A 26441-nucleotide genomic window follows, 5' to 3' on the forward strand; every position below is an offset into this window, starting at 1 on the left:
ATCCCGATCCCCCCTCCCACCTCCCTCTCCACCCCATCCCTCTAGGTCTTCCCAGTGCACCAGGCCCGAGCACTTGTCTCATGCATCCAACCTGGGCTGAAGATCTGTTTCACCCTAGATAATATACATGTTTCGATGCTGTTCTCTCGAAACATCCCACCCTTGCCTTCTCCCACAGAGTCCAAAATTCTGTTCTATACATCTGTGTCTCTTTTTCTGTTTTGCGTATAGGGTTATCGTTACCATCTTTCTAAATTCCATATATATGCGCTAGTATACTGTATTAGTGCTTTTTCATTCTGACTTACTTCACTCTGTATAATGGGCTCCAGTTTCATCCATCTCATTAGAACTGATTCAAATGAATTCTTTTTAACCGCTGAGTAATATTCCATGGTGTATATGTACCACAGCTTCCTTATCCATTTGTCTGCTGATGGGCATCTAGGTTGCTTCCATGTCCTGGCTATTATAAACAGTGCTGCGATGAACATCGGGGTGCACGTGTCTCTTTCAGATCTGGTTTCCTCGGTGTGTATGCCCAGAAGTGCGATTGCTGGGTCATATGGCAGTTCTATTTCCAGTTTTTTAAGAAATTTCCACACTGTTCTCCATAACGGCTGTACTAGTTTGCATTCCCACCAACAGTGTAAGAGGGTTCCCTTTTCTCCACACTCTCTCCAGCATTTATTGCTTGCAGACTTTTGGATAGCAGCCATCCTGACTGGCGTGTAATGGTACCTCATTGTGGTTTTGATTTGCATTTCTCTGATAATGACTATACTACCCAAAGCAATCTATAGATTCAATGCAATCCCTATCAAGCTACCAACAGTATTTTTCACAGAACTAGAACAAATAATTTCACAATTTGTATGGAAATACAAAAAACCTCGAATAGCCAAAGTAATCTTGAGAAAGAAGAATGGAACTGGAGAAATCAAACTGCCTCACTTCAGGCTCTACTACAAAGCCACAGTCATCAAGACAGTATGGTACTGGCACAAAGACAGAAATATAGATCAATGGGACAGAATAGAAAGCCCAGAGATAAATCCACGAACCTATGGACCCCTTATCTTTGACAAAGGAGGCAGAATATACATTGGAAAAAAGACAACCTCTTTAAAAGTGTTGCTGGGAAAACTGGTCAACCACTTGTAAAAGAATGATGAGAACACTTTCTGACACCATATACAAAAATAAACTCAAAATGGATTAAAGATCTAAATGTAAGACCAGAAACTATAAAACTTCTAGAGGAGAACATAGGCAAAACACTCTCCGACATAAATCACAAGATCCTCTATGACCCACCTCCAAAAATATTGGAAATAAAAGCAAAAATAAACAAATGGGACCTAATGAAACTTAAAAGCTTTTGCACAACAAAGGAAACTATAAGCAAGGTGAAAAGACAGCCCTCAGAATGGGAGAAAATAACAGCAAACGAAGCAACAGACAAAGGATTAATCTCAAAAATATACAAGCAACTCTTGAAGCTCAATTCCAGAAAAATAAATGACCCAATCAAAAAATGGGCCAAAGAACTAAACAGACAGTTCTCCAAAGAAGACATACAGATGGCTAACAAACACATGAAAAGATGCTCTACAGCAGTTATTCTTGCAAGCTATATGAGCAGGTGAAACGTATGGGAGTCAAAGTCTAATAAACCCCTGCATCTGAAAACATACAAGTTATTTCTGTTAAGGTTTGTGCACCAGCCGTGTCCTATGCAGAGCTGCCATGAAGGGCGGAGGGAGGCCTGAGTGTGTCCTGCACTTCCCTAGAAAGTTCTCTCTGGCACTAGGATTCACATGTCCTTCCAAAGGCCACACTACACTTGGTGTTAGAGAGACTGTTTTCCAAAGCATACTTCACTTTTGCATATTTACCTCTTTTGTGACCTCTTGCACTCTACTAATGAAGCACATGCATAATTTTAATATTATCTGAAAGTATGTGACGATATCCCTGCAGTTGTTGATTTTTTAAAGAGAGCACGCATCCCAAATAATTCTTGTATAAGTAAAAACACTACTGAAAACTATAAAACTCTCTGGTCATTCTATAATTTAAAAGAAAATATTTAATTTCTTAAATATATCACAATACCATTGCCATTGGAAGTAAAAATGTGATGGAAAGTATTTTATATTTTTTCCAGGGCTAGTGACTATTCTATTGATAAACTCATATAAATCAATGAATTTGCCATAATTTGAGATTTTGCAGCTAGTTCCTAGAAATTAGCAGTGATTTTATACACAAACACACACATGTACAATTTTTTGTATGTGTGTCTGTGTATACACAACCTTGGACACACACTTACATCTATTAGCTCAAAGTCCAAAGCCAGAAAATTTGTTTCTTTAATAAAATCTCTTAAAAAATTACAAATGCCTTGGATAATTATTTTCCTTGAGTTTTAATTTACAAGCCAATCATGCTTTGGGTTTTTCATTTCTCTTCCCCATCAAGCATTACTTTTCTGATGAATTGAAAGAAACTGAATCAAATATGTAGATTTCTTAGGTGGTGGAAATTACATCCATATTTTACTTTTATTTGGGCCAAATAGTCAAAATAACATTGCAAATAATGGCATATAATCACCTAATAAAATGTTTCAATTTTTTCTTTACAATTTGGATAATAAAAAGGAAAACATTGTGCACCCATGGTTGATTTATGTCAATGTATGGTGAAAACCACCACATATTATAAAGTAATTCAGTTCAGTCACTCAGTCATGTCCAACTCTTTGCAGCCCCATGTATTGCAGCACGCCAGGCCTCCCTGTCCATCACCAACTCTCGGAGTTTAACAAAACTCATGCCCATTGAGTTGGTGATGCCATCCAACCATCTTATCCTCTGTCATGCCCTTCTCCTCCCACCTTCAATCTTTCCCAGCATCTGGATCTTTTCAAATGAGCCACCTTTCCCCATCAGGTGGCCAAAGTATTGGAGTTTCAGCTTCAACACCAGTCCTTCCAATGAACACCCAGGACTGATCTCCTTTAGGATGGACTGGTTGGATCTCCTTGCAGTCCAAGGGACTCTCAAGAGTCTTCTTCAACATCACAGTTCAAAAGCATCAATTCTTCAGGGCTCAGCTTTCTTTATAGTCTAACTCTCACATCCATACATGACTACTGGATAAACCATAGCCTTTACTAGATGGATCTTTGTTGACAAAGTAATGTCTGTGTTTTTAATATGCTGTCTAGGTTGGTCATAACTTCCCTTCCAAGGAGTAAATGTCTTTTAATTTCATGGCTGCAGTCACCATCTAGAGTGATTTTGGAGACCCCAAAAAACAAAGCCTGCTACTGTTTCCACTGTTTCCCCATCTATTTGCCATGAAGTGATGGGACCAGATGCCATGATCTTAGTTTTCTGAATGTTGGGCTTTAAGCCAACTTTTTCACTCTCCTCTTTCACTTTCAGCAAGAGGCACTTAAGTTCTTCTTCACTTTCTGCCATAAGAGTGGTGTCATCTGCATATCTGAGGTTACTGATATTTCTCCCGGCAATCTTGATTCCAGCTTGTGCTTCATCTAGCCCAGCATTTCTCATGATGTGCTCCCCACACAAGTTGAATAAGCAGGGTGACAATAGACAGCCTTGACGTACTCCTTTCCTGATTTGGAACCAGTCTGTAATTCCATGTCCAGTTCTAATTGTTGCTTCCTGACCTGCATACAGGTTTCTTAATAGGCAGGTCAGGTGGTCCTGTATTCCCATATCTTCCAGAATTTTCCATAGTTTATTGTGATCCACACAGTCAAAGGCTTTGGCATAGTCAATAAAACAGAAATAGATGTTTTTCTGGAACTCTCTTGCTTTTTCAATGATCCAGCAGATGTTGGCAATTTGATCTCTGGTTAATTAACACCCAATTAAAATAAAGTAATTAATTAAAATAAATAAAGGAAACATTTTATAGTATTTATAAATGTAGTTCTCTCAAAATATTTAAATGTTTATTTTGATAACTTTATTTTTATTTCTTTCATAATAAACTTTGTTCATAATAAACTTTCAGTAATGGGTGAAAAAGCAGTTTAAACTGCTTATAAAACAGCGTGTATCTTTAAAAGTGCTGGCAATTTAGTCAGTCATACACAACTATTTATAGAGTGTATAATAGGATAATTCAGATGTTTCCAGATTTTAAGTCAAATCGGCCTGATACCACATTACTTTAAATTATTCAAAATAATATATCAATTGATCAGCTGTTATAATAAAATTATCTGATTGGATGGAGCAAATCCCAACCATCCTTCACTGAGAACCCAGAACTCACTTTACTGAAAACATTTGTGATGGATGAAGTTGTTAGTGTTTAAAGTGATCTGTGTATTTTTAACTATTTTAAATCTCATCTGGCAAAAACACAGCTTCCAACTGACATTTTTTATAACCTTAAAAAAACCTTACTTCTAATGACTTGAAAATTATGATGCATGTCTATATGCAAAATATGTGATTGGGCTACTGCCAAATTAGGTCATGGTTAAAACTGTAAGCCTATAAAATAGTTTTACCCAACTGCTTGGAGTAACTTAGTGATGAATGTAAATAAATTTGGTTAACAGGAGATAACCAAAACCAGACTAACAAAAAGCCAAGAAATAATTAATTAAAGAATCTTCTTTCAAATTCTGATGAGGGGTACAAATACTTCAGATTTGCTCACAAGAGTTTCATGGCACATTGCCAAGAATCCTGGGCTGGAAGAAAGGTGATGATCTACATACTTGACAATCTAGCTTTATATTTAACACCTTTAGCCAAGATTTTAATTTGTAGAATAATGACTGTCTCATAGTTTTCAAGAAGATTCTCAATCATGTTTTACCTGCTTATTATAATAGGCCTAGAACGTGCTTTATAAAATGATGATGACAAATACTGGGGCTTCTGGTGTGGTGGGCAGAAGGCAGGTGAAATTAATCAACCGACAGACTGATTATTGATGACAGTTTTTCTGAGAAATCACTCTTAGAGTCTCCACATTCAAATCGTGTCCAGCAGTTTGCCCTCCTTCCTTAATAAACATTGTCCAGATGTCTTCCAGGTGGTGGCCAGGCACGTGCACCCCGCGACAGCCCCTGCCTCCAGCAAAGTCCCTCTCTTGGACTCCAATTTGTATGCTCATCACTTGGCCTCCGGGATCGATTTTGTGTTGTTGCTGCTGTTCAGTCACTAAGTCACGTCCAACACTGCGACCCTGTGGACTGCAGCATGCCCGGCTTCCCTATCTTTCACTGTCTCCGGGAGTTTGCTCAAATTCACGTCCATCAAGCTGGTGATGTCATCTAGCCCTCATCCTCTGTGGCCCTCTCCTCTAAGACTAAACCCTTTCTCTATGCTATCCATTCCTTTTCTATTAATATTCTTACACAGAAACAGCCAGGTGACAGAAAGGGTTGTCGCAAATGTACTTGTCTTTCCCCTTTGTGATATGATGATTTTGGAACAACAGCTGAAAAATGTCTGTAGACCCTGAGGCTCTGAGCCTTTTAGAGCTAAACTGGACTTTTCCTTTTCTAGCTATTGTGTGGAACCCATTCACTGCCCCTATACAAGTCCAATTAAACAAACACACTAATAAGTCACAGTGGAACGACTGTCGGGTGGGATGGAGGAGGGAGTCTCTTTGTCCACTGGAGGCTGCTCCAGTGCCTTCTTCCCATGCTGGGAGGCTGGCCTGGGGTTTCTCTGAGAGACGATGCACACCTCATGTGACTTATGAAACACACCCCTGGGAATGAAACTCCTATGGCTTCAGAGCACTGCTTAGTAGGACTGGCTTAAAAATGCCCAGGAGATGAGTGATTCAAAGACCATGGTTGGCACACACTCCATTAGACACAAGCTAAAGAAAGAGAGAAAATCATTGCCACGTAGTTCAAAATATTCCCTGATAACTCATGTTTGAAAATTAGTTGTCTATTTTTAATTTAACTTCAAATCATACTGTTCATATATAATTTCTAGTTATTGTTGCCCTTGGACTATTCAATACAGTCAGATTAAACATTCAGAGTTGGAGTCCAATCACTGCAAACCCTCAAGTGCAGGGAGAATTCAGATCCTGAAAAAAAGAGCAGAGTGTGGGCTTCTATGGCAGCAACATCCACTGCAGGTGAGCACCTTGTGTGGGCAGGAGATATTTAGTTCTGATATGACAGTTCACCAGAACCAATATCCTAGAGTAGTTATTCTAAAGTGAGTATTTCTGATCTTAAGATTTAACAGTTTATCTTCATTCCCCAGCTTAGAGTGGGATGTACAGGTAGCATTTTTTTTTTTTTTATCAATTGCCTTCCTTTTTTTCTGAGCTTCATGGAGTTATAACTAACTTTCCCAGAGAGTTTATACTTTCAGATGTTTTCCTTTTATGCACAGCATCCTTTCATTTCTTCTTGAAGACCTCCCTTAACATTTTTGGAAGGGCCAGTCTAGCAGTGATGATTGTCTTCAGCTTTTGCTTTGGACCAATTGCTGGAAAATTTGGACCAGTTGCTTTCAAGCACTGATGCAACTCATTTAAATGGGATCTCCTTTTGTGGTTTCCTGTTTCATTTCTGTCTCTCCAAATCTCCTGCTTTCCCTACCACTTGGAAGACTGTTTTACCAAACTATCTTTTTTGATCTCATTTCACTCATGGCTTTTCCCATAAATTGTAGGCATTTTCTTTTTTTTTTTCTTTTTTGATATATGTTTATAGATTGCAAACTCTATGAAGACAAGGGCATTGCACACAGACTAGAAAATGTACATAAAAAACTCAAATGGAAAGAATAAATCAGTGATCATGGTCTAGGCAGATGGTTTCTCCAGACAGATAAGAAAGCAGTATTAATCTGAACTACATTAGCTATTCATCTAAGTGGTCAAAGAAGGGTTTGTCTGACTCCATAGCTCTTACTCTTCGAGCTGTGACATGAAATTTTTTCTCTTTTTACTCTATTGTTTAAAAATATTTTTACATTTAGAGTCTAGATTTATGTTAAAGTCAAACATTATCAGAAAAGAATAATTGAATATCATTCAGCCATACAATTTGAGTCAGTTGAATTGAAGTAGATGAACCTAGAGCCTATTATTCAGAGTAAAGTAAGTCAGAAAAAGAAAAACAGATATTGTATATTAATATATATACATATATATATGTTATAGAAAAATCTAGAAAAAATGATACTGATGAACCTATTTGCAGGGCAAGAATGGAGATGCAGACGTAGGCAATGGACATGGGGACATGGGTAGGGGTGGGAGGAGGAGAGGCTGAGATGAATTGAGACAGTAGCATTGACATACAGACGCTACTGTGTGTAAGACACATAGCCAGCGGGAATCTGCGCTACAGCCCAGGGAGCTCAGCCTGGTGCTCCATGACAGCCTAGAGGGGTGGGCAGTGGAGAGGGATGCTCAAGAGGAAGGGAACATGTATATATATGTGCACACACACATACACACACACACACACACTTATTGCTGATTCACTCTGTCGTATGGCAAGAACCAACACAACATTTAAAGCAATTATCCTCAAATTAACAACAATAAATAAATGAACAACCAACAGGAAAAAAAAAAAGAAAAGAACAAGTGGCAAGTACATGGATTTTGTTTCCAGTTATATTTACACAACAAATACAAAAGTATTATTAATTGATGGGGCTTAATTACCTACTTTATATACTCTCTACTGATCATATACCAAAAAAAAAAAAAAATACAGCTTATTGAAAAATGGAGTGTGTCCCACAAGAGGTCAGGGTGAATAATTAAACTTGTACCCTCCAAAGAAACCAACACACAAGAGCCCGTTTAGTTTCCAAATTGTTAACATAGATCTCTTAATGGAGAGAAGTGCCTCTCAGAGAAGGACAGCAGTTGATAGAAACTATTGACAGAGTGATTGGATCTACTATGAACAGTTCCCGAAGATGCATATGAGCGTTTCCTGCCACACCTGGATTTAAATAGAGTTCTTAAATACAGGTTCACATTCTGCAATACTGGGATGAAAACTTTACATCCCCTGCTATTTTAGTTAACAGCAAGATAAATATATTAGTTGGCCAGTATTTTATATATCACCTAGATATGACAGGCCAATGAATGAATCAGGAAGTGTGTTTGAGGGTATGAGGTTGTGTTTGTTGGTAAGTCTATAGAGATGACAAGTGAAAGTATTAGTCAGTCAGTCATGTCTGACTCTTTGTGACCCGGTGGATTGTAGCCCACCAAGCTCCTCCGTCAATGGAATGCTCCAGGCAAGAATACTGGAGTGGGTAGCCATTCCCTTCTCCAAGGGATCTTCCCAATCCAGGGATCAGACTCAGGTCACCTGCTAGGTCTATGGGGAGTGGCTTATGGGGAACTGTGCTCACCTTTGCTTCCATTTTTTCCCCACTTGGATGTACGTTTTGTTTTTTTCACTCTAATGCCAACATTACAAAATCCTAGGATGAAACTTCCACTATTAAATTTATTCTGAGCTCTCAAACTGAAATGATATATTAATTCCTGAGATTATAATCAGCCAATATTCATTATCTTTCTAATGATTACTTACCACAGTCTACCTACTACAGTAATGCCTACAAGAAGATCCAACTAGATCATGGATTCCCTGAAGACAAATTAAGTCTCATTCCTTTCTGGACAGCCTGCCTGCCACGGGTACCCAGGACAGTAACCTAAAATAGAGGATGAAAATAATTCTTGCTGAAGCAAGAAAGGTGTAAGTGTAGGTCTGTGCGCGTGTGTGTTTCCTCTCTGAACTGCTTTGGATATCATGGGCTTGACTTAAAAAATTACCTTGAGGGACGCTCACAGGTAAGCCACTATTCTCCTATTCAGAACAATACATATTTTTATTCTTCTGGGACCCAGGCAAAAAGTCCCAGGTTAAATTTTACTTTCAAATTTCATGTTAAAAATCCAAGAGAAATGTGGTAACTTCCCTTTGCTGCTAATGAGAGTATGGTAAATTGCCAACTTCCTCTTTTTGCCACAGATGGCTGGAAATTAAAAATTAAATATTAATTTTGGTCTCTGCCATTCTATTCATCTCCATTTATAGTTAATTAATTCATTCCTCCTGGCTTTCATTTTCAATTTCATTATATTATTCTGTATGTGTTTTGTTCAAACAAGGCAATGGGCGTAATTTGTAAACACAGGTTAGGGATAAATTCATAAACAAAAGAGCAGTAATAGAGCTCTGAATCCATTTCACACATAATGGCACCAAAAGCTTGCATGGATGTCTGACTGCTATGTTCATCTTATACTGTAGCTCCCCCAGAAAAGATACAGTACTTGAACAAGTGCTGAATGAAGTGGCTGTAAGTTTGAATTTTTACACATGACAACTCTGTCATCAAACCATCATGTACTGAGAGGCTCCTGTGGGACTAACAAAAGGAAGGGCAAGGTCTTCCCTGAAGAAAAGCCTCCTCTCTAGTGAAGAAACAGCTCATTTCCAGCAAACCTGTGGCCCTAGGTCCCCCGTGGGGGCTGTACCTTGGGACCCCGGGGGCTGGGGTCAGTGGGTAATCACTTGAAGCTTCAGTCGCCCCGTAAGCTCCCATCCCTCAAGACACCAACTGCTTCATACTTCTCTCTTTACTTCCGTCTCCTTCTTAAGCATGCCTAATTTTGCCTCTCATTTATACAATATTTTGTAATTCACAGATTTATTCAACTCATATTCTATTTGTACTCCTGGACTCTACCTATCAATAAAGATATTATTCCAAGCAAGTCAAGGATGTGTCCATAATTGTAAATGCTTCAATATGCCTTGCAGGGTAGCAATACAACACCACATGTGGGTTTGAAAAGGATAGATTCTCTTAGGGGCCAATGAATAGACTCAGGCATGTTTGTGAGGAAGTGATTCGAATGAGAAGTGTCATCTGCCTTGTTTGGCCTCTTCACAGTGGTACTGAGATGGCTCTTCCCAGCTGGGTTCTAATTATCACTAATTGAACGTGCTGATATTGGTGTAAAAGATGTGTCCCCGAAATATTACATGAGCGTATTATAGTCATGATGCTTTGAAGGGAAGGTGGCTTCCCATCTCTGAGACATTCTCTGTTTACTGAGGTCTGGCCTACCCTTGATCACCTTCCCAGTGCTCCCATTAGCTTTAATGAAAGGAACACACAATACGGGAACAGTGAGTGGATGGGGAATTCATGTCATAATATGCAGTTGATTGCAAACCACAGGTTCCACTGCTTTTAAACTGCCTCCTAGAAGCGTGGGCTTTACAGCAATTAGAAGATGACAAGAAGAAAAATAATAATATCATGCAACACCTGGGCTATAAGATGTCTCTTCCAGATGTACACAACAGTATGTGGGCAACACAGAGCAACACAAGGCTCTGCTTCACCCATTTAAACATGGCGCCTCTGTCCCTTGCCGGGCTTATAGCTGTGGTCGGAGTGGAGTGCACAGACACGGTGAAATCTCTGTAATTTATATCATGCTTTAGGTCAGGAAATGCAGGACATCCTCTCTTGCAGCAGACTGCAATATGTTCTCATGTATTTTGAATATTGTATCAGAGGTGCCAGGCAAGTATTATTTTATTTTGATTGCTACTAAAGGCATGATGGAAATGTTGATGAAAAGTTAAGAAGGTGTCAGCCCGCCTGCAGAGACCAAAGGGAGAGAGAAAGAAAGCAGGAAATGTGGCTGTTAATCTGCTTTAAACTCACAGGATGTGGTGCGTGTTGTGGACGGCCGCCTGCATCCCCCCCAGAATCTGTACGTTGAAGCCTGATTCCCAATGGGGTGATCTGAGGAGGTGGGGTTTTTGGGGTGCAATAAGGTTTGGATGAGGTGGTGAGGGTGGGGCCCTGTGCTGGGATTAGTGCCTTTGTGAGGACAGGAAGAGACTAGAACTTCCCCCCTATCCGCCCTGGTGCCCAGGTGAGGACACACGGAGAAGACAGTCACCACAGCCTGGGAAGAGGACTCTCACCAGGATCTGAGTGGGCTGGCATCTTGACCATGGACGTCCCAGGCTCAGAGCTGTGAGCAGTAAATTTCTGTTGCTTGTAAACCAGTAAGTTTATGGCACTTTATTTTAGGAGACCAAGCTGACTAAGGTAGTGTGGAAAAGCACCTCAATTTTAGAGGCTGTTTGAATTGCAGGCAGTCATGGATAAACCCAGTCAACGGGATGCTCCAAAAAGACCACTTGCTCTAACAGTGTGGCTGTATCCTCAGCCACCACAGCTGGGGTGAAAATACAAGAACTAGGAAAGGGACTTCACGGGGCTCTTTCACTGTTGACAGCACAGACGTGTCTATATTCTTTCAACCCCCAAGCTCGTCAAGGTCACATCTATTCCCAGCGAGTGGCTTTTCTGTTTCCCTCTTTCTACATTTTTAAAATATAAAATCAACCCCATCATCGTTCAGTGCTTTACAGACTATAAAGCATTTTCCAGTATATCACTTAATCATTGCTGTTCAGTTGTTAAGTCATGTCCAACCCCATGAACTGCAGCTGTGTTGGTCGGAGCGAGCGTCTCTATAAACCCTTCCCTGTGTTCAGCTGCAGGCAGGCTTTTCAGGCTGAACCCCCATATCCCTGAAATTCCCACAGCGTTTCCCACTAAAGAGTACATCCTCCCATCATCTGGGTCCACACCACTACCCACACCCGGGGGCCCCATAAAGTACCATGTGCAGACGATGGCTTCCCCACAGTCAGAAACGCCCCTCCCACTGGTTTACTCCAACACTGGCTACTTGTGTTCCAAAATGCCAGGAGACCACCAGTAGAAAATTGGGGTGGAAGTTATGCTGGACACGCCACATACTGGAGGTCCATGGAATCCACAATGCTTTCCACAGTAGAGAAAATATAACTTTGTTTACTCAGGTCTTTTCAAGCTCTCTTCACAACACATGGCACATTTTGCATTTTAAATTGATAAATGAGACCCATGATGTCCCCCTCTGATTGCTCTTTAATGATCTGTCATGTCATTTCTCTCTGTGATTCGAAGAGTCCCCTGAAGAAAGACTATTATATAGTTCATTCATGTGCTTGATAAATATGCAATGGGGAACTCTGACCCTACACCCCACACACTTGGCAAAGACAGGAAGAGGAGTAGTTAGAACCTCCTTCCTAAATGGGTCACCGGCACGCCTACCAAGAATATTTGATTTTGTCTGATAGGCTTCCTGTAGTATAAAGCTAAGTAGAGTGAGCCACAACCTGGGCTAAACTTCAAGCTGTCAGGTTTACAACCTGGACCTGCCTTCATGAGCTGTAGGATGCTGTGTGATTTATGGTATCTTTTGTTTCCTCATCTGCAGATGGGGGTCATAATTGCACATACAGCAAGGGTAGCTGGTAGAATTAAGTGTTTACAACAATGGTTGGTGCACAGAATCCATATCTAGGTCTTAACTACTGTGGTTATTATTACTATGATTAAATACCCCACGAGGAGAAAAGTTCTGATTCACCATGAATGACATGCATTATCTAGATCTGGAATATCCATGAGAAGGTCACCCGTCATTAAGAAGCACTACTTTTAAGAAAGATCCTACTGAAGTAAGTGGGCAAGATGTTGCCCAGAGAGGCCAGGAGACAAGGCAGGGGCCTCCGAGGACAGAGAGCAGGAGGATTGGGCACATCCAAAGGACGCTTCTCCACCTTCGTGTGGGAGATGCTGATGGTAGAAAACCGGAGAAAGAGATGAAGGAAGGGGCAGCCAAGGAATCACTGTGATGGCAGCAAGGTCGGTAACCACCACGGTCACAGCACCGCCCCCCAACCCTGGGTCATGGGCAGGGCTCAGCCATGACCATCCTCCCTGCCACAGAGCCACAACAACCTGGAAACTTCCACCCTGCAGGAAAAGAAACAGGCCTCATCAACCCAGGAAGACAACCCGATAAAACGGTGGAGCTGGGATTCCAGCCCAGGCTGCGGACTTCTTCCTCTTGGAATGTCCAGCAATTCAGATGGTCTCCAGTATCTCTTGTTTCCTCCCACACTTAAAATAATCTCGCCTGTCAGCAAACCTTCACCCGTATATTAAGCCATCTGTGAAAACAGGCTTATGGAGCTACCTGCCCTAACCTTGGACCAGAAAACTGCCCACAAGTCCTGCAATGGCCCTTGTTAATGGTGAGGTCGTTTTTATTTCTGACTTTGCTTTTCTTCCATGGATTCCTTTTATCACAATGTTCTCAGACAGCGGTCCTCCTCAGGTCATGGTACTGACTCTGAGAGATGCGTTTTCATCACAAGTTCATGATGACGGGCCACTGTTACCATAGAATCTTCCCTTAGGGAACCTCTGAGTCATCTCTTGGGACATTCAACTGTAGCTCGGGGGTGCAGAGCAGTCACGGAAAATTCTGGCCCAAAGACTATCAAGCCTCACTTGTAAAACATGATCTATGCAGTGAAACGATACTTAAAATCAGTGGCAAACTTCACGTCAATATCAGATTGCTGTTCTTACTAAAATTTCACACTTGTTCCCAATGTACTGAGCTAAATTCCGATCCACTGCCAAAGGCTACAAATCAGTAGCTGCTTTCCAATTTGGAATGTCTAATTTCAATGGTTAGTGCCTTTGGTTTTAAGTTGATAAAGCTAGAGAGAGATGCACTAATATATGTTTCTAGAATGGAATACAACATTAAATAATGACTGTGTGTGTTTTTTTTCCCTGAATCCTAACACTCTTAAATATAATACTATAATTTTTCAACTAGGTACATCAAGGGAAAAATATTATAGTCAAGTATAATATTTTGACCTTTTATTTTTAGTTAAAGAAAAATTAATATATAACCAGAGCTTGATTTGAACAGACTGCCAATTTTCAAAAAAATCAATGTGTTTTCTTGGTTCTGAGCTCAGCATCTACATTATGTGCACTCACATATGCAGTGTTCTTGCCTGGAAAATCCCATGGCCGGAGGGGCCTGGTGGGCTGCCGTCTATGGGGTCGCACAGAGTTGGACACGACTGAAGCAACTTAGCAGCAGCAGCAGCACACACGCAAATGTTCGTGCATGTGTGTCAGAGCACACAAACCAGGGGGAAGGGAGGAAATGAGAAAGCTTGAAGTGATGTTTGCAAAATCAATACCTGATTTCAGGCTTTGATCCAACTCATGGTAACTCTACGAAGCTATACAAACTACAGACTAGAATCTGGTGGTAATGGGAGAGAAGTGGGTGATCCAGGTACAGAAACAATAACTGATGTCACTGTGCTGCTCTGACCATGCTTTTCTTACTGTGCTCATGTTCTCAGCTTTCAAAACAGTGTGACCCTTATGTTACTCAGGTGTGACTGGTTGAGAAAAGCCATGTTGTAGATTCTGGGCCCCTCGGAACTTCAGGGTATGGAGTGATGGATGTCAGTGGAGACCGGCTGGCCCGTCCCACTGCTGGTGGTGAGTTAGAAGGTCCCAAAGAAGCACCGATGGGCTGTAAATCAACGTCCCATTTTAGACTTCAAGATATCCCCCACCATGTGCAAGGCACATTTGCTGAGAATAAATGATTTTTCCTGCAGACGTATCTGTTTCCAGTCATTAGGATTACATTACACTTTTTTTTAAAAAAACAGAAATTAAATATAGGGCTTCCCCGGTGGCTCAGACAGTAAAGAATCCACCTGCAGTGTGGGAGACCTGGGCTTGATCCTTGGGTTGGGAAGATCCCCTGGAGAAGGGAATGACTACTCACTCCAGTATTCTGGCCTAAAGAATTCCATGGACTGTGTAGTCCAAGGGTTGCAAAGAGTTGGACACAACTGAGTGACTTTCACTTTCTTTCTTTCAAGTATAGGCTTACCTTCTTGCCTGGTCTATCATGTATACACACACACACACACTTTTGAATGGGATCAACTGCTTAAAAGTTGCCCAATGTAAAGCTACAGAAAATGTACACACAATGTACTCACTTGCTCTTCTTCTGAATACTGGCAGTCTCCCTGTATGGATTGGGGCCTCCTTCTAGTACATGAAACCTTCACAAAACTGATCTGTGGACACAAAGAAGCCCTGCGGGGGATGTCAGGAATCTCACCCCAGCCTCTGGCAACTACTTCCTCCATGCAGAGGTTCACCCCTGCCTCTGTCTCCATACTGAGGTTCACCCCTACGTCTATCTCCATGCTGAGGTTCACCCCCGTGTCTGTCTCCATGCTGACATTCACCCCTGTATCTCCTCCATGGTGAGCTACACCCCTACATTTGTCTTCATGCCGAAGTTCACCCCTGCATCTGCCTCCATGCTGAGGTTCACCCCTACATCTGTCTCCATGCTGAGGTTCACCCCTGCATCTCCTCCATGCTTAGGTACACCCCTGCATTTGCCTCCATGCCAAAGTTCACCCCTGCATCTGTCTTAACAGTGAGGTTCACCCCTGCATCTACCTCTATGCTGAGGCTCACTCCTGCATCTGTCTCTGGCCCCCAAATAAGTTTTTCTTGTCCAATTCATTGTGCTTTCTTCCTTTGAACATCTCAAACCCAGTCTGAAAGAACTGCATGCTTTTCACTTTTTTCACCAACCCTAGCCTCAAGTTTCCCTCCTTGTATTTCTACGCTTTCTTGAATGTCTGACTGCTTTCCTAGTCCACCGACAGGAGCCCCTCTACTATCCAGGATCACACTGCTGGGAGCTATGGCTGAAACGAGCAGGCCGCTCAGCTAGTTCTGGACCAACTGCCTCAGAAGATCTTTGGAAAGAGTTTCCACCTTAAACCATGCTGGTGCTCTGTGACGGTGACAGGAAGGGGTGAGTAGGGAAGGCCCCCAAACCTGCCCCTGGTCTAGCTGAGAGCATCAGAGTTTCTTCATAAGGCATCCCTCTGTTTCTAGAAGTTGCATTCCCCGAGACTCTTGTAGAGCACTGATCAAAACGGAGATCCTCGAACACAGCCAGAAACCCCCAGACATTCCAGCCATGAGTCCTGGACATTTGAAATGTTGTGTTCCTTCATTGTGCCATGTGAGTTTCTGCTGTACAGACAAGTGTAAACACACACACACGCGTGCGCGCACGCACACACACACACATGTGCACACACACAAACGCACATGCACACACACAAACACACACGCACACACACACGCATGCACACATGCACGCACACATGCAAGCACACAAATGTGTGTACACATGCACACACATGCACACACACACACATGCACGCATGCACGCACACACACACACACGCTAAGTTGCTTCAGCCGTGTCTGACTCTGTGCCACTTTACGGACCACAGCCCTCCAGGCTCCAGGGTCCTCCGTCCATGGGGTTCTCCAGGCAGGTACTGGAATGGGAATCTTCTCAACCTGTGGGTTTGATCTCACGGGGATCAGACCTGTGTCTCTAATATCTCCTGCATGGGCGGATGGGTTCTCTACCACTAGTGCCACCTGGGAAGCAGATACATAAATTCTGGGAAAGACTGAAAGCAGGAGGAGAAGGGGACAGCAGAGGATGAGGTGATTGGATGGCATCACCAACTCAATGGACACGAGTTTGAGTAAACTCCTGCAGATGGTAAAGTACAGGGAAGTCTGGCATGTCGCAGTCCACGGGGTCACAAAGAGTGGGACATGAATCAGTGGCTGAACACCAGCACTAAATATATGTAACCTATTCATTTATATATGTAAATGCATATATTGTAAACATTTTGCACATCCCATGTTTAAAATGCCCCACACACTTTCTGCCCACACGCTGTCTGTTCCCAGGGTCTTTGAAACACTCTTTGATGATCTCACGAGGTAATTGTTTCTCTTTCCTCAAACTCTGACTGCTCTCTTCACCTCCACTGTTGATCTGTCATGTTTCACACACAGCCTGGTAATCATGATGGATACAGTTTATTCAGTATCTCTGTACCATGGACAGCGACAGATTTATGACCTATATTTTAATCTTTGCTCTGCAAGCTAAGTATCATTAACCTCATTTTACAGTTGGGAAATGAAAACTCTGGGAGTTTGAATAGCTAAGCCAAATCACCCAGCTACACAGAAGAAAAAAACACATTTTAACCCATCATCACTCTCACTCCAAGGCCAACTCTCTCTCTCATCATCTGAGCTGATGACCAAGGCCTTTGCTGACACAGCAGAACAGGAGGCTTTGCAGATGGAGAAAAGGGATTGAGGGCAAGGCTAGAGGAAACAGCAAGTGAGGATCAAGTCACTTTCAGTCTAAGGTGCAAAATGGAATGCAAACCTTGCCTGGACTCGGATCAGGCCAATCTCTGTGATGTGTCAGAAAGCAGAGCTTTTTCCTAACCCACGGTCCCAGGTGTTAATCTACATCCCACCACAGACATGTGATTCATGGTCAAATAGGCTTGGTGAATGCTACCTCCTCTAGCTGATGTTAAGTAAGATATTAAAAGACAGAATCGTTGGCAAATGAACCTAACTTTTCAACCCAATGTTCTCTAAAAGAGTTCAGAATGATTTCACTTTCAATTGCTGTTGTTCAGCCTCTAAGTCATTCTGACTCTTTGCGACCCCATGGGCTGCAGCACCAGAGGCCTCCCTGTCCCTCACCATCTCCAGGAGTTTGCCCAGGTTTATTTTCAATGCACACCTATCCACAGTCTGGAAGCATGCCAATACTGCTGAAAATGTTTGCCAGCCACTGAAACACTGCATTTCTTTCTCTTCTGAACCCCACCCCCACCTCCACCCTGCAACTCCTAGCAGTCAACACCACAGCTGAGCTGGTTCAGCTAATTAAGCTGGAATCTCCACGGAGCGGGTGGGGGGCATGTACTGATATGAAGCCCAAACTGGAAACTCAGGGATTAATTCAATCTTTCCAGATTGGCCCCATTTTGCACCAGCAACCCCTTATAAAATCACAGGACATTTTTCAACAAAGACCAGAGAGCTTATATTATCATACTCTGCAACAGAACTACTAAAATGTTTCCACTTTTCAAGAAAACTTGAAATTATTATTAATACTTTTCCAACTCTACTGAGGAATACCTGACAAAATTGTATAAGTTTAACTTGTGTAACATGATGATTTGATATACATATACATTAGGAAATACAGCATTTATCACAACCCAAGTAATTTATATATCCAATCATGTTACATAGCTCTGTGTGTGTGTGGTGAGAACTTTTAAGATCTATTCTCTTAGTAATGGAAATCAGTATGGAGTCTCCTCCAAAAATTAAAAATAAAACTAGAATAGGATCCAGCAATCCCAATTCTGGCTATAAAAGCAAAAGAAATTAAATCAGTATCTCAAAGAAATATCTGCAGTCTTGTGCTTGTTGTAACATTACTCACAAGAGCCAAGTTATGGAACCAAGTTAAGTGCCCATCTATGGATAAATGGGTAAATAAAATGTCACGCACACACACACAAGAATATCATTCAGCCATAAAAGAAGAAAATCCTACCATCTGTGACAACATGGATGAGCCTGGAGGTTGTTAGACGAAGTGAAATAAGTCAAAGAAAGACAAACACTCCACATCACTTACAAATAGAATCTAAATTAAAGAAAAAAAATAATAGAACACAACATTGGAATGGTAGTTGCCAGGGGCTGGATGGTGGAGGAAATGGGGGGGTCAAAGGATACAAATTTCCAGTTCTAAGATGGGTAAATTCTGAGGATTCAATATTTCATATTGTGACTATGGTTAATAACACTGTACTTTAATCTTGAATTTAACCTGATGTTATCACAGTTATTCATTGCTGACTCTCTGCCACACACAGGTGCTCTAGAGCCTCACTTCTTGGTCTGGTCCACAGAACAGGGACACCCACATCACCAGTGGACTTGCTTGAAAGGTAGAATCTCAGTGCCTTTCTCAGATCTCTTGAGTTGTAATCCAAAAGAAAAAAAAGATCCCAGTGATTCCTATATACAATGCATTTGAGAAGCACTGGACTACCATCTATCACAATTGTGGGTACATGTTATGTGCTTTAAAGAGTTTTCCAAATAGATGCATGTATACTTTGGTACAAATTCTATGGTTCTTGCATTATATTTTTCCTAAGTTGTCTACTTTTAATAATGTAATGACCTGGGCATATATAGCATTTGGATTAAAAAAATAAATAAATAAATGAATGGTGTATATGACAATATCCTTGAATATGAAATACGACTTCCTGTTGCTGAACACATTTGCTGAAAAAACAAACAGGGGTTCTAACTTTTCTTTCAAACAGTATTATGACTTGAGTTTTATTTTCACAGAGGTGCAGAGCAAAGACAAGACACAGGTTTGAAAGGTTCAGCATAGAATAAACAAGGCATTTATAATTAAAAAAAAAAAGGAAGGCTATTTTCTAAAAACAGCTCTTTAAAATTAAATACAGGTTAAAAACAAAAGTGTAGGGTTTTCAGAACAACATTTTAACTTGAAAATATGAGAATTCTGGGGTCTCTGTGGTACTGTTTCTTAGAATAATAAACACACCACCAGTTATAGAAATCACTGTATGTTGCAGGCCGTGGGCTGAGGGCTTTGCAAAACAACCCCTCATTTGCTCCAATTCACAAGCCTCCGTGGTCCTGTCAGGGCCATTTCCATCTCTCAGATACCAATCTGGGACTTACAGCAGCCCACTCTGCATCCTCAAGCTGGCAAGTTACAAAACCAAGGCCGCATCCCTGGAGTGAGTGAGTAAGCTTCGCTTAGCTACTATCCCAAGCTGCCTGCTAAGGGCAAGAGGATGGGGAAACTAGAGGAAACAGGCCCTACTGCCCCACCCAGGTGAGAACGGCTCCCAGGTGGTGGGCCCCGCTCTGAGGACACATACAGACCGGCCTTCTGTCCTAGGAAAGGACCCCGCAGTGGGGGCAAGGCCCTGATCCTGGCAGGGTGCAGCTTCCCTACCCAACCACAACAGAATCGCCTTAGGAAGTCTCCCAAGTTCCATCTACTCTAAAGTCATAATTCACAAAAATAAAAACCTCCTGTTTTTTTAAAGAAAAGATGGACTCTAATTGCCATGAAATTAAAAGATGCTTGCTCCTTGGAAGAAAAGTTATGACCAACCTAGACAGCATATTAAAAAGCAGAGACATTACTTTGGCAACAAAGATCCATCTAGTCAAGGCTATGGTTTTCCAGTGGTCATGTATGCATGTGAGAGTTGGACTACAAAGGAAGCTGAATGCCGAAGAATTGATGCTTTTGAACTGTGGTGTTGGAGAAGACTCTTGAGAGTCCCTTGGACTGCAAGGAGATCCAACCAGTCCATCCTAAAGGAGATCAGTCCTGGGTGTTCATTGGAAGGACTGATGCTGAAGCTGAAACTCCAATACTTTGGCCACCTGATATGAAGAACTGACTCATTGGAAAAGACTCTGATGCTGGGGAAGATTGAAGGCGGGAGGAGAAGGGGATGACAAAGGACGAGATGGCTGGATGACATCAGTGACTCAACAGACATGAGTTTGAGTAAACTCCGGGAGCTGGTGACGGACAGGGAGGCCTGGCGTGCTGCAGTTCATGGGGTTGCAAAGAGTCGGACACGACTGAGCGACTGAACTGAACTGAGCTGAGTTGTCTGTTTCAAATCAGAACGACTTCAGGGCTTGGGCTTATTAAAGACCACTGATGGGAAACGTTCATTGTTCCAGTCACTGCTCACAGATAGGACTCTCTGAGGCTTGCCATGTGCCCACAGGATGGAACCTGAGCAATAAAGTGGCACATGCTTTGGAGATGCCTTAGATTGCACAAAATTACCTTATTCTCCTAACCAGTGCTCCATGAAAATTATATGTTCAGAGTTGGAGAGAAACTTTAAATGAAGACATCAAAATGTATAATTGGAAAACCATGACATACGAATTTGGCTGATTTGTGGAATAAATGAAAGCTTACAACTATTATCTGAGAATGGATAAAATATAATTTGCACAGTAGACTCTTAAAAGGAAGTGTGTTTTTAAAAACAAAATTTATTTAAAAGTGTTAACTTAATTGTAATTTTACTTCCTGGACAAAAGACCACATACAAAGAGAGGGGTGAACTGCAAAAAAAAAATAAATAAATAAAAACAAAAACAAAACACAATGACAACAACCAACAACCAATTAAACAAACAAAAGCCAACAACAAAAAAATAGGCATTTAGTGTTAATTTTTTTTCCTTTTTATTTTATTTTTTTTCCATTTATTTTTATTAGGTATTTTGTGAAATGAATTTATATTCCTAAAGGGGAAAATTTTCCCATTGCCTGTAACACAGATAATTTATCCATACCAAGTAAGATTTATCACCTTATCTTACACATAATAACACAGAAAAAGACGACTTTAAAAGGAGGGTCCTTGCGTCACCACTGGGGGTGAAGGGGCCAGACTTGGCTTTGGAGTGCCTCAGGCTCCGCATGGTATCCAGTGAGGTCAGACAAAACGGCAGTCACTCTGGGACAATTCTGGAGTATAACATGCTTTCATTTTTAATAATAAAAAAAAATAAAATTATTCCTACTTACTTTTATTATCTTGACTTAAACACCATATAGGAATATCATCTTCATGTATTTAAATAAGTGAAGAATTATGGTCTGGGACTGTTTCTGTTTCAACTCCTGCTCTGCCACCTGGAATCTTTGACGCTGTGAGGCAAGACATTTAACCTTCTCTGAGTTCACTGTCTCACATATGAAATGGGGAAAAGAATATCTCTAAGTCGTGGTGACTGCTTACACACTTGCCTGATACTTAGCAATACCTGGTGAGTATTATTCATTGTAAGTTGTTTTTAGAATAATGTGCTATTCAAAGAAATTTCTAGAGAAAGACATTTTGAATACAAGAGGGACTTAGGAAAAGGGTTATAATGACATCATGTTATTTATGGCCTCAGGGTGTAGCGGTTTCAGAAAAGTAGAATTTCATAGACTGATACATACATACACACACATACAAGCTGTCTGTTTATGTTTTGCTTGCTCCATAGAAAATGCTTAAATGCAACATTACACTAGGTCTGTGTGATGTAATTATTATATTTAAATGGAAAATGGAAAACATAAAAAGAAAAGCAAAGCAATTATATCAGTGGGTGGTCATGGAACCATGCTCTATGATCTCTTTCTCCTTCTACCTGAAAAATGCAACCTTTTCCCCCAAAACAATGTGACCAGACTGAATCACTAACATAAGGGAGGTCAAGGTTATGGAAACAGAAAGACTAGAAACAGTCATAACTTGGAGACCATGAAAGACACAGAATTCAATGCCACACAGACCCCTAGACTGAGTTCTGGGGCAGAAAAATGTCCATCAGTGAGTTAGTCTGTGTTAACTTCTTGGTTTCCATGATAATGCTACAGATGTATAAGATGTGACTGTTAGGGGAACCTGGGCTGGGTGATAAGCTGACGCTCTGAGCTGGTTTTGCAAATTCTTCATGAAATGATGTTAAAAGGAACAGTTAACAAACAAAATGAAGAGGGAGAGGCTGGGGCTTCCTTTCTGTACAGGCAGCAGGTAAACCGAGGGGCTGATTTTGGGTGTTGACGGCTCTGTGTATGCTTCTATAATCCATCCTCATTAGAAATTAAATAGACACCAAGTCAATTATCAATTAAGTGACAAGCTGGATAAACACTGCAGGTGTTAATTGACCCTTCAAGGGTTCTTTGAAGCTCACTCAGCGTTGCCAGTTCCTTTGAAGTTCTGTTTTGGCTTCAGCAAATCGCTGATTAGAATGATTTAATGGTGAAGTTTTGCCTGGTTAATGGGAACAGAATAAAGTGTAGTTACAAAACTACTGTTTGTCCTCTAACATGTAATCTTGCACAGTCCGGACAGACAAAGGGGTAGAGTCATGTTGCTTAGTGAATAATTAAACTTAAGCCTTAAAAAAAATCATATGTAACAGATTTTCTATTGATGTAAGAAGTCAGGGTTAATCCGAGTGGGCTAGGAAGCATTCTTGAGTTTATGATCAGTGTGGTTTTCCAAGGAGAACAATGGTGTAAAGCTCTACGCCCTCCTGGTGGTAGTCCTCCCCATGTTCCACCACCTACATGTCACTTACATTCTTTTAATGTCTTTTCAGCTCAGCAGCCTGGGTGTTCCACATGGAGGCTGGCTCCTGAACATACGCACAAGAGACACAAACATCTGCTAAGGTGAAGACCAGGGTGCATTTAATGGGGCAAAGTGAGGGTGTTTGCCAGGCAGGGAGAAGGCCAGGCTGGTGGGCAGGGTGGGCCATGCTCTGAAAATCCTTGAATGATCTGTTAAGGCTTCAGTTGAGTTTTATTCCAATTGTCATGGCTCAGTCACTGAAGGTTTTTTAAGAAACTGATGCATTTAAGTAAGTCTGGGGGCACATCTTAAACACATTTGTGAGTTCTTGTTTTTCTTCCTTCTCTACCCCTAGACACACCCACCCAGTCTTGAAACAGGGTAGATAATTATGCCCATATATGAGTGCATATTTTAAAGATATCAAACACCCTCTTCCTGGTCTTTTGTCAAGACTTTGTGATGTTCCAAATTCTTTTAACCACCATGTCTTAATTTAGAAGCCTTAGTAGCTTAACGCTGAAATAAAATCAATCTTCTTTTTTTCCCCTTGATATTTCCAGAATTAGGAGTTAGATTGGATCACTTTAGAAAGTAAGAAGCAATGGTTAACCTCACTGCTAACCACGTTTCTGACTGCAGGAAAAATCGTAATTACTGGACCACACTGCAAAGACAACTAGGACTGATGGCTCTCCCTTTAAAGAAGGTATTGAAGGTGTAAGAGGCTGACCTGTCTAAACATAGAATCTAACTAGTTCAAAATGAACTGAGCCTCATCTGATGGACAGAGTGTCTTAGGCTAAAGCAAATGCTGCCCCCATCTCCGCCCTCCCCCTCCACACACCACGATTAACATATGGACAATTCTGGAACTTTACATCATCCACCACTTTTAGACAGCCTCGGCTGTAGCCATGGCAACCCTTACTTAAAGCAGAGCTGAGTTGGTAACTTCACTCCAAATGAATTGAAAATAAGGCTAATCCTATTATTGTTCGTAACAATTTTCCAAGTAGCTTCTTCTCAGAGTGCCCTTGCTTGTATAGTCTCTCTTTTAAAAATTGATTATTGGAAAATTATATGTGTGTGTGCGCTCTTTCTACACGCATGGCCATTAGCACGGTCCTGCTGTCCTTGCCGTGTAACCTTGCACCCGAGATGAAGTACACCCACCTACATGGCCACTTAGTATTTTTCTTGCAGTTCGGGGATGGGTAAATCTTTTAAATATACCAATTTAGAACCTGACACAAGGCAGAGGCTGTCACTCGAAAATTACAGCTAAATAATAGTCTTTTGAAGATAAGTTCTATTATGCGTTTGTATAAATCTGGAAAGGTAACCCAGTGGCTCTGCTGTGTATTGTAACTGTGCCCACGTGTGTTTCAGTAGCGATTTCGGAAAACCATGTTTTCCTTTTCTGCCTCCACTGAAGAGCATTCCCCTGTAAAGTGGTCCTATGGCCATGTCAAGATATTCCTCTTTGTAATTGTGATCAACACTCAATGTCAGCCCGAGAAGCTCTGCTGCCCTTGACTCTACGGATGCACTTGTGTGCTCAGATGCTTCTCCAGTGGCCCATCTCCCTTATGGCGGTGGCCTGCTCAAGGCTTTAGGATCCAAACCCTGGTGTCAGTCTTGAAACAGAGAAAAAGGAACCTCCCTGATAGGCCAATAGGCTCAGACCTGGCCTGTTGCACTGGGAAGGCAGTCTTAGAGTGAAAAGAAAATGTGGTTTGGGTTCAGAGGCCTTCAGACACAGCCTCGCCCCTCACCTGCTCCCTCAGCTTTGCCATCTCCCATCCTTTGTGCCTCAGACTCTTCATCAGAAGCGGGCATGGATGCCAATAACTAGCCCACGGGGCTGTGTGCACGCCAACAGGACGATGCCAGTCATCTCGAGAAAGTCATTAGCAACACAGCTCCATACATGTCTGATGAGGACTATCAGAAGAGAGGAACCACGATGAATCCAACAGGAAACACAGTTTATTAGACCAGAAGGCACACAGGGCGCAAGTCCCAACCAGGGCTTTGTCAACAACCGATCGGGTCCTACCCACTGCTGCTGGATTGCTGTTGAATGTGGTGTCCTGGAAAACACCAAGAGGAAGAGTTCAGAGAGCTGGAAGCCATTTCAGTCTGAATCCAAGCACCAGGAAGACATGGGGCAATTCCTCCAACATTCCCTACATGATAAGGACTGTGAGCTGTCCTTGTCAGGCACCCACATGGCCGTGGCCCCACCCGGCATTTCCTACAGATCACAATTTTAGCACATTCAAGAGCTCATCCACACACACTTTTCTGAGTCTGATATTGAAGGAGGAGGGGACCCGAGTCAGGGGAAGGACTGGTGGAGATAAAACAGAGGAGGAGAGGATGCGAGAGAAATCAGCAGGGATGAGAAAAGAAGAAATGGGCAAAACCACATCAAGTAAGAGCAGCTCAGTCCTGCAGGCCACCTACGGCAGACAAATGAAATCGAGGGGTCTGCTTGCTCAGGGTGACTCATGCAGTGTGAAGGTCCGTGAGGCCTTCTGCAGACTCTGTGCCACCCTGCTTGGTATCTCTGCTCAGCATCCCTATTTCTCTTTCACACTTGGACATGGACATTCACACTGTAGAGTTTCCTTTCTTGCATAAACAAAATTTGTTTGGCAAAAGCCAACCTTGACCACGGATGCTATTAATACAACCATCATTCAACACGTCTCACTTTTCCCTCTCCCCACTCCCAACCTGACATCACATCCAGGAAATGCCTGAGATCTCTGAAATCTCTCACTAATAAGGCCTTTATGAGGAATGGCTGAATTTCTGAGAATGTGTCACCATATATTTTTGCATTGCAATGGTTTTCTGAAAACTTAAAGAAGGTGATTTTAGATCCAGGAAAGTGTTGCATCACTGAATCTCTTACACTGATGGACAGAGAAAGGCACTCAGTAGATGTTGAATGAATTAATTTAAAACAGTACAGCTCATTTAGTACAGCCTCTTTTTATATAAGCAGTTAAATCATTTGTTCAAGGTCACAGTGATGATTTGCAACAGAACTTGAAGCAGAATCCAGGACACTCAACTTTCAGCTTTGTATCAGGTTTCATGAACTCAGATGTTACAAGAAGCTACACAGATAATAACATAATCAATCTTTGAGTCTTAAAACTTAAATTGTATAACATGAAATAAGCAAAAGGATAACCTTTCTCAATCTAAAAGTATTGCTCAGATGAATGAAACAGAAAACAAAGATCACAGAAGCAGTGGTTATTTTTCTCTTAATTGAAGTAACATTTAACATAAGGAC

General features: G+C 41.6%; 1 protein-coding gene across 1 annotated transcript in view; it reads right to left on the reverse strand.

Moving 5' to 3' along the window:
• The window catches only part of CSMD1 (CUB and Sushi multiple domains 1), a 2005298-nt gene that overhangs the window by 972222 nt on the left and 1006635 nt on the right, over positions 1-26441 (reverse strand). The window lies entirely within an intron of this gene.

The sequence above is a fragment of the Cervus canadensis genome, chromosome 31 (genome assembly GCF_019320065.1).
Source record: "Cervus canadensis isolate Bull #8, Minnesota chromosome 31, ASM1932006v1, whole genome shotgun sequence".
In the NCBI taxonomy this organism is placed as follows: Eukaryota; Metazoa; Chordata; class Mammalia; order Artiodactyla; family Cervidae; genus Cervus; species Cervus canadensis.